Genomic DNA, 10,329 nt, shown 5'->3' on the forward strand with positions numbered 1-10,329 from the left:
CTACATGCATATGCCCCACTACAATATATATATATATATATATATATATATATATATATATATATATATATATATATATATCGCGAACAAAATATGAATCGAATGATTGCCTTGGCTTCGATATCTGTTGGCTACGCACGATTGATTACTTATTATTTAGCACCCTTAGTTTCACTTACTATTCGTCTTCATGTGTACTGTGTCATGACGAGTTTGTACTGGAAAGGAGACTATACCCGACCCTAGATATCTGTGGCAGCACCACCAAAGCTACGCGCACGCACTCGCTCGTGCGGAGCTTCTGCTTTTGTGTTACTTAAGAGTATTGCCGTCGTTTTGCTGGCGGTTTACAGGGCCACGCAAATCTGACATAGGCACCGGAAAACGAGAAACGTAAGAACAGCGGGAAACGTAAATCATTTCCCTAAGCAAGCTGTTTATTTGTTATGAAATAAACCTTGAACAGAAAAACTGTAACCAATAATTGTTGCTGTTTGTTTTAAGCTAAATAGCTCCCAGTTGCTTACATTCGTGGACTACATGCAGATGTGCAGTAAAAAAAGTGTGTGCTTCGGATGGGCTGCCATAAAAAGTTGTCACCGGGTACAGTCAGTGGGAAAAAAACGCTTTACTCTTTCTTGCTGGGTGACGCTCAGGCTTGTCAATATACGAGGTCTGTTAGAAAAGTATCCCACCATATTTTTTTGCGAACACTTGATGGATATGAAACAAGCACGCTTGCATCAGCCGACCTTGAACCTTCGTGCACATGCGCGAATTTTTTAGCGCCTGCTGATAGCGCCAATCGCTGGGACGCAGCATTTGAGTGAGGTAGTGCGCAGTGCTCTCGTCAGTTTTTTATTGCAAGAAAAATGGCGGAGCGACTGGAGCAGCGCTACTGCATCAACTTTTGCCATAAACTGGGTGACAGCCAAGTGGAAACCATTCGGAAGATTCAGACGACTTTCAGTGACGATGCTATGAGCAGCAGACAGAATAAGGAGTGGTACAAGTGGTTTAAAGACGGCCGCACACGCTCCGGTCGGCCATCAGCCTGCCGAAATGACCAGGTCATTGCCGAAGTGAACGCTGTGGTGACGCGGGACCATCGTGCGGCTATGCGAGAAATTGCGGAAGAAGTGGAACTTTTCTGCACGTTCTATTATGACTGAAGATTTGGCCTGAAGAGAGTTTCGGCGAAATAAATTCGTGCCAAAGCTGCTCACGGTGGAGCAAAAGCAACTTTGTGTGGAAGTCTCACAGGACATGCTGGATTCTACAAACAGTGACCCCGACTTCATGAGCACCACAATCACTGGTGATGAGTCTTGGGTGTACGGGTACGACCCGGAAACCAAATCCCAGTCATCACAGTGAAAGCATTCCACGTCATCAAGACCAAAGAATGCCCGCAAAGTGCGCAGCAACGTCAAAGTGATGCTGACTGATCTCTTTGACTCCCGTGGTGTGCGCACCACAGGGTCAAACAATCACCAAAGAGTACTACAGGGATGTCCTCCGTCGCCTATGTGATGCTGTGTGGCGCAAGAGACCGGTGTTGTGGTCAAGAGGAAATCGGCGCATCCATCACGACAATGCTCCTGCACATTCCTCGCACTTGATTCAGACTTTTTTGGCAAAAAACCAGACTCGTGTAGTTCAACAGGCTCCTTACTTTCCTGATGTGGACCCCTGCGACCCCTCCGGCTGTTTCCCAAAATCAAGAGGTCATTGAAAGGAGCGCGATTTCAGACAAGAGAGGACAACAGCTGAGCTAAACTCCATTCCGAAAGAGGCCTTCTCGGAGTGCTTCCAACAATGGAAGCACCGCTGGGAGAAGTGCGTGGAGTCCCAAGGAGACTACTTTGAGAATGATTAGGTTTTCAACGCTCCAGTTATGCCAGTTATTTTTTTTCTTCGGCCAAAGGTCGGATACTTTTCTAACAGAGATCGTATTTTTAGGGCACTGAGCGACCCTCTTTTTTTAATCATAATAATAGTATTATTATGAGTCAAGAAGGTGTTGGCGCACAGGAATTGTGCCAGTTACTCCTTGTCTTCGGAGCACTTTTTTTTTGTCAGGGTTAAAATAGAGTTGTTTTCATGCCGTTCAATTGTGATGGTGAATTTTTCACTTATATAAACTATAAGTAAACTACATAAAAAATCTAGCGTAATTCTTGCACAAGATGTTGTAACATTGTTTTGTACACATAGGCACATAATTTACGTAGACTATTGATTACCACAGTATGATGGTAATGTACATTATTCAAACGTAAGAAAAACGCCATCGAAAATTTTACAGTATAGTGCACCTTAAACACGAGCTCGCTGGTTCGGAACTGGTCTGTTCTGTTTTCGCCGGTGTACCGGGTAATTTCACCTACTGGTCGAGTGTTCTAGTATGTGACTGTTCGTGGGCTGTCCGAATGTTTCGAAAATTTTGCAATCAGTGGCATTGTAATAAAGGTAGCAGCGTGCTTCATGCTTTTATATGCGATGAAATGAGTCGAAAGATCAACATTTTGACATTTGCATACAAATTTGTGTCACTCGGAATCTTTAAAAAATAAAATTTGTGCTTTAACAAGCAATGAGGACAGCGACGAAGAAGAAGACGAGAGCTTATGTGCCCCGCATCGGCTCCGTCTCGTTTTTGAATGATTCTGCAGGCAATTTTGGCAGGACCACGGTTTCAAGCACATCATTGGATTCGTGAAGTTAACGCGAATCGGTGGACACCTTTGGACAAGGTGGGCCAGCTTTTTTGGGACTTTTATCGTCTTCTTGTGTACATCGAACGTGGGAGCTCCGCTAGGCCTAACGCCACGTAGGCCTAGTGAGCCCGCCAAGTCGGCATGGCTGATACACGTATGGACGACGACGTCTCCTCGGAGACGGAAGACGGCGAGGAAGGAATGGGTTGGCAGGTGGTCACCAACCGAAGATCGCGATCTGCGGGAAAGACCTGGGGAGCTGGTGGAACCGCCCATTTGACCCAAGAGTTGCAAGGAAAGGAGATCGCCAACAAAGGTGCCGATGGGGCCGACAAGCTCAAGCGCCGAATTGTGAAGGCGTCAAGGATGCCGCAACTACCAAAGGAGCACAGGAAAATCATCGTTAGGCCTCGGGGAGGCCTCAACCTGAACAAGGTCAGCACTACAGCTATTGGAGAAGCGATCGTCGAGGCGGCCGGACTTACAGAAGACCAAGCGAAGGGAGACATCGTCTGCCCCAATTTCACACAGAGCATCGTGGTGGTTAGTACACCGGACTTCGATCATGCCGAAAGGTATGTGCGACTCAAGTCTATTACTCTCATGAAGGCGGAATATGAAGTCAGCGCTTATGAAACGGCCCCCACTCTACGTGCAAGGGGGTTATTAGAAGAGTGAACCTCAACGACAGTCAGAGTGTTATCACGAAAAAGATCGTGCATGAATACAACCCAACGGCGTTGGCAGCACAGCGTATCAAAGCTACGGGCTCGGTTATTGTGCTCTTTGACGGATTCAAGGTGCCAAATTTCATCAAATATGGGTCAACCCTAGTGAGGTGCTTTCTGTACAGGAAACAATTTGACGTATGTTACGCATGTGGAAGAATTGGACACAGATCAGACGTTTGTCCCACACCTGATGTGGTGCAGTGCAGTGGATGTGGTGTGCAAGACCCTGGGGAGGATCATATATGCTCTCCCAAATGCAAGTTCTGCGGTGAAGATCACCCCACAGGTGACAAAGCTTGCAAGCAGCGGTATCAAATACCGTATGTAGTGAGAGTAAGGAGAAGAGAACGCTTGAAAGAGGACACCGAGATGGAATCGGCTCAACCGACAAAGGAGACCCCTCCGGGCGCTGGGAGGCGCTCACGCTCAAGGAGTGGTTCAAGATCAAGACAGCGCTCATGCTCAAGAAGTAGTTCAAGATCAAGGCAGCGTTCAACATCGAGGGGAAGAAACCGTTAGAGGTCTCGGGAGGCGCAGGTGCGCTTCGAGGAGCAGGAGCTGAAGATCAACAAGAAAAAGGAAGCCAGGAGCTACCTGGGCAGATAAAGTCAAAGGTACTGTGAAAGCCACAGGTAACGTGGCAATTGCCTCGCAGATACAAAGCAATGATACCAGAGTAGAACAGCTCATCAGAGAGGTTATATCACTAAAGAAAGCAAATGAAGAACTTAAGAAGCAGATTCAGGAAATGAACAAAGGGTTAAGGGCAGAAAGCGGTAATGTGGCAGTAGCTAAGCCGGTGAGTAGAAGTAACAGCCAGGAGGAAGAAGGCACACCGGCGCCAAAAAAGAGAGCTGTAGTCCCAGAGGTGGAATCGATGTGCTCGGTTCTGGAGGAGATTAAGAATGCGATTAAGGACCGAAAGGACACGGCAGACAGCGTTAACCTTAAGGTGGACAAAATATGGAAGTGGAAGTTAACAGCCGAGAAACGGCTGAAAACATTAGAGGCCCAAGGAGATGATGAGTAATATATGCCCTCGGAAGCAGAAAGCGTTAGAACACTTCCAGGAGCGGTGGGTAGCACAGTCAAGAGAACAGTGACAGGGGGTAGCAAGTCGGGGGGTAACGGCAATAATAATGGATAACAGAAAGAGACTTAGTGTGTGGCAGTGGAATTGCAGAGGATTTCACCAAAAAAGAGCGTCATTAGCACAGATAATCAAAAGGGTTGAAAATAGGCCAAAATTAATAATGCTGCAGGAAACTCTAGCGGAGGAGATCGGGTTGTCTGGCTTTAACTCGATCTGCAAAGGCAAAGACCTGGGCAGGGGAATCGCCACCCTAATTGACAAGAAAATTCCTTACATCGAGCATGATTTAAAATTAGGGGCGAACAAAATTGAATATATATTTATAGAAATGGTCCTAAAAAGGCACAAAGGTAAAGCGCAAAGCTTGTTCTGCCTCAACATATATAGCAGTCCCAGAGAGATGAGACAGAGCTTCAAAGCAATATTTAATAAGGCCATGGGGGTAGCCAAAAATGCGCCCCTCATAATAGGCGGGGACTTCAATGCCCCACACCAATATTGGGGTTACCACTGGAGTACAAAGAAAGGGGAAGGAATCTGGCATCTTGCCACGGATTTTTGGCCTCTCTCTTATCACAGACCCAGCCTTTCCTACTAGGTGTGGCACTTCCACGTGTAGGGACAGTACCCCGGATTTAACCTTCACTTCTAACTTACCCAGGGCATACTGGATCAACTCTGGGGCGGATCTGGGGAGCGACCATTACATACTACACATAATGGTGGAAACGACGGGGGTGGAGGTAAAGCATTTCAATTATATAGACTGGGATCAATTTAGAAAAATCAGGAAGGACAGAGCGGAAAAAGAAGGAATGGGGCAAATCACACCACCAGAGTGGGTAGCTCAGCTTAGGGAGGACTTGAATGCAGCAACTAAGGCTATACAAACTGAGGAAGAGGTCACACAAATGGACAGTAGATTGGCGCATTTGATCGAAGCTAAGCAATCGATTTTACAAAGATGGAAATCACACCGCTTGAACAGAAGACTTAGGAAGCGAATTGCTCAGCTCAATAGGGATATCGAGGAGCACGCCCGATATTTGCAGAAACAACAGTGGAATGAGGTGTGTAACTCTATAGATGGAAGGATAAAACGTGGAGGCAATTGGAATCTGCTCAGGCATCTGCTCAATGAAAAAGGAACTAAATCGAATAGACGTGCGGCAGTGGCGAAGCTGGTACACCAGGAAAGTCAGACTGCAAGCACAGAGAGCATAATGCAGCGATTGGCAGCTAAATACTTGCCTCTCAGGACAGCGGATCAGGAAGTAAGTTACCCCGATTACTTAGGGGCAGAATGCAACTTTATGGATCAGGAATTCAACGAAAGTGAGGTACGCACGGCATTGTATGATTTAAATGGTAGGTCAGCATCGGGTCCGGATGGCATCTCTAACAGATTGCTAAAGAATTTGGACGACGACTCCATAAAATATCTGACCACATACATTAATGAATTATGGAAGAATGGGGTCTATCCAGAAGAATGGAGGACGGCCTGTACTATCTTAATACCAAAGCCGGGCAAACAACTCAACTTGGATAACCTCAGGCCAATTTCGTTAACATCATGTCTAGGAAAGACAATGGAGCATGTCATATTGAACAGGTTAACGAAATATGTGGAGGACAATGACATCCTACCGTATAATCTGATTGGTTTAGACCAGGCTTGTCCACACAAGATGCCATGTTGTTAATCAAACATAAATTGCTTTTAGCCAGTCCAAAGCACACTAGAGCTCTCTTAGGGTTGGATGTCGAAAAAGCTTTTGACAAAATTAAGCATAGAGCAATACTTGAGGTCATTTCTGAACTGGGATTAGGCAGAAAACTATATGAAGTGGTTAAAGCCTTTCTTGGCCATCGCTCAGCACACCTTAGATTCGGAGACATTAAATCAAAGAAGATAGATCTCGGTGACAGAGGGACGCCACAAGGGTCGGTCTTGTCACCTATGCTTTTCAACCTGGCGATGTCAAAAGTGGCAAAGGGATTGAAAGGGATAGAGGGCATTAACTTTACCATTTATGCAGACGATGTGACAATATGGAACGCTGAAGGAAGTATAGGACAGGCGGAAATCAGACTTCAGGAGAGCATTTATGAGGTAGAGTCCATTTTAGAAGACATGGGGCTGAAATGCTCTGCTGAGAAGTCTGAACTCCTAGTACTCAGTAACAGGAAAAGGGGTAGAAAACCGAGGGGATATGTTCCCGAGGAAGAACCCAGGTTAGTACTAACCACGAAGGCAGGCAAAACTATTAAGCAAGTCGAATCTATTAGAGTCTTAGGGTTATTCCTGGAGGCAAACGGGGCAAACAGAAAAACAATACAAAACATCACAAGCAAGACTGAGGAGGTAATAAGACTGCTAAGGAGAATCACTAACAGACACAGAGGGTTGGGAGAGGAGATCGCCATGACACTGGTGCATGCTTTCGCCTTGTGTCACTTCTCATATGTAGCAGGGATGCTTAGATGGACACAGACAGAACTAAAGAAGTTGAACAGATTAATTAAAAGGCTTGTCAAAACAGCAGTGGGATTGCCGGTTAGCACACCGGATGATAAATTAATGAAACTAGGGCTCCACAACACAATAGCCGAAATAATTGATGCTCAGCAAATTGCCCACAGAGAGAGGCTTTCCGAAACAAGGTCAGGTAGAGCAATACTCGAAGAGCCAAGGTGGTACCCAAGCGAATCAGAAAATTCGGAAGACACAGTAGAACTAAAATATAGCGTAAGAGAGATCATCAAGACGACTCCTTTTCCCAGAAATATGCACCCGGTGCACAACCTGGAAAGAAGAAAGGCAAGGGCCAAAGCTCTCCTGCAGGAGATAGAACAGGACAGAGAACATGCGGCTTTTGTAGATGCTGCATGGGTCAGAGGAAAGAAAGCCTTTACGGCAGTAGTAGTAGATGCAGATGGACTCACTCGGGATGCTCTTACAATCATGACTAAAGAAGCGACAGTGGCAGAACAAGTAGCGATAGCATTGGCTTTAAGGAATAATAAGTGGACGCGAATTTACAGTGACTCTAAGATGGCTATTAGACATTTTACCAAAGGCTTTGTAACCAAAAGGGCTGCCCAGCTGATCGGTGAGATGGGCAGCCAAGGGATCAAAATCCGCTGGTTTCCTGCACACATGAGGTCTGTCGATCCATCTCGGAGGAATTTGAACGAGGTGGCTAACGCAGCTGCACGAGGACTTACTATCCGTGCACTACGCGACCAGGACCCCAAGAATAGGCTGGAGGAGAGCAGGGACCGATTACTTACATATAATGAAGTCACGAAGCATTATTACATGAGCAGAAGGGAATTCCCAGTGCCACATGCTAAGCTCAATAGAGCGCAAGCGGTGACTCTGAGATTGTTACAGACAAGAACTTATCCTAATCCCAACTTTATTAACAAGCTATATCCAGAAAGAGAGGTACCAATCAATTGCTAAAAGTGTAATGGCATCATTACTCTGGATCATATGCTTTGGCAATGTCCTGTGGCTTTCACAGACTGCGACAAGGAAAGAGACTGGTGGCGGCGAGTGCTTCGCAGTGGACTGCCTTTAGATCAAGTACAGGCCGTCCAGAAGGCCCACGACACGGCGGTAAGGTTAAACCTTACTGTCCCGACGTGGTGGTGCAGGTCGAGGCATCTCTCCTTTATGCCTCTATCACTTTCTGTCCCGACGTGGGAGCCGCCTGCGTCATCCTAAGGGTTGATCTTCAGGACCTGAATGAAGTTTATCATGCCATACCATTTAACAAGCAATAATTGTTGTTTGGTATTATTGCAGGAAAAACATGGAAATTGCTGTTGTGTATTACCGATCTGGATACTCGGCAAGTCAGATGACGGAAGAGGTAAGCGGTCAGTACGTGTTTTTGAAGACACCGCGAAGCATAAGTATGATGACAGGCAATGCATTTTCGAACTACAGTAAAATCTACTGACAACAAAGCTCCGTATACATAAAACATCGCACGACTTATTGCTAGTGCGATGTGTATCAAACATTACGGGCCAAGCAGTTCGTCCATTCAGAATTTTGAAGGTGTAATCATCGAAAGACAATAGCGAACTTATCCATTCCCAGCAGACAAGAATCACGGCCTTTATTGCGGTGGAATGCGACTTGCTTTTTAAGCAGGTCTCATTTCGCTCTTGGCATCTTGGCAGTCCATCAAATTTATTCACGTCAAAACGTATCACGTGAAATGGCCTGGCAGCTAAATAAAATAAAGTGAAATTTTAGAAGCATCATCAGAGAACGTACTCCATGTACGTTCGCAGAACGTACGTAGATTGCAACACTGCATACATTATTTACGTAATATACCAACGTGTTCAGAGCTTCAGCCAGACCCGTTTTACTGGCTTTATTGCGAAAGCAATTATGTCGACAGTTCAGGCGCATTTTTGCCGTCACCGTTGTCGTCGCCGTGCTGTCCTGAATAAAGTCCAGGTGTGAAAAGAATGAGTGGCCTTCGCGCCGTATGAGCTATGCGTGCGCGGGCAAGAATGCGGGGGCGAGCCGAGAAGGAAGTTGGCTTCATGCGGACCATCTTCCCGCGCTCCCAACATTGGAAGTCACGTGATCAAGCCCATGCTGCATCACGGCAGGGCTACGGGAGGAGAGTGCGTGTCTCTCTAACACGGCTGTAACTGCCCGCTGAAGCGATCGCGGGCAATATTTGGCAAGCGAGGCCAATATGCGGCCCGTGCGTCGTACGTTTGAGGTCTTGTATACACAGCGATTTCCAGGGCGAACGGCGATTGAAGATGAATAGTGCCTTCACGCGCTCTATCTTTCCGCTAACCTGGTGTTGAGTTATTGTGTAATTGAGTTATGGAGACGCGAAATTGGTGAAATGGTAAAGCGAGCGGCAGCACGAAACGCTCACTTTGGGAAATGGCCGCGCACTCCACGCGGCCGGCACTCCTTATGACGTCAGCGTTGCGACAGCGAGTGCTTGCGGTCATTGGGTGAGATATGCTCATGCAAATACGTCTGTGCGCACGCCGCACCATGTCTGTTTTGCTCAGGCGCATTCCAAACGAATATTTACTGTAATTTATGCGACCTAAAGAACTACGAACCTTCATTTCTGTAATTGTTTTTTACCTTTTTTTTCTTTATATGCATATGTTATATAGATAAGTTAAGCTATTGTTTATGTCATTAGGATCAAATCTTTATTCTTCTGAAAGAAATTGCTTTTTGGATATTCCCTAAAGCTTCTACAGTCACGTCTTGGGAGAATTAACTTTTCAACTACGGTTTTTTGTTTTGTGATGATTTTATCCTTCGGGAATGTTGCAATGACAACGATGGCTCACTATCAGGAAACGCTCTGCAAAGTTTCCGCGGGGAGAATTCTGGAACGGAGTGGCTTGCAATGTGAAAAATTGCGCAATGCAGAAAAGTCTAAATTGGCGTAGTGATGCTGGTAGCCTAGAAAACTCCGGTTGAATTCAATTGCTGACGCAGCATAATTGAAAATATTTATTTCAGCAGATTGAGGCACAGAAGTTCTCTGTCAAATGGGTGCCGCAATGTCGCGTCTGCAAATCAAATTTTATTTCGGGAGATTTTTAACTGCTGAACAGTACCATTTTTAGCGATTCATATTATGAGTTTCATTTAGGATGGCGGCGATGATCTAAAAAGCATACAAGGATCATTCTACTAGTGGCAGCCAGACATTAATCAAGAAATAAAGGCCCACATCTCAAATAGCCAAAGACTGCAAAGGTGCTGATA

Source organism: Dermacentor silvarum, chromosome 2 (genome assembly GCF_013339745.2).
Source record: "Dermacentor silvarum isolate Dsil-2018 chromosome 2, BIME_Dsil_1.4, whole genome shotgun sequence".
Classification (NCBI taxonomy): domain Eukaryota; kingdom Metazoa; phylum Arthropoda; class Arachnida; order Ixodida; family Ixodidae; genus Dermacentor; species Dermacentor silvarum.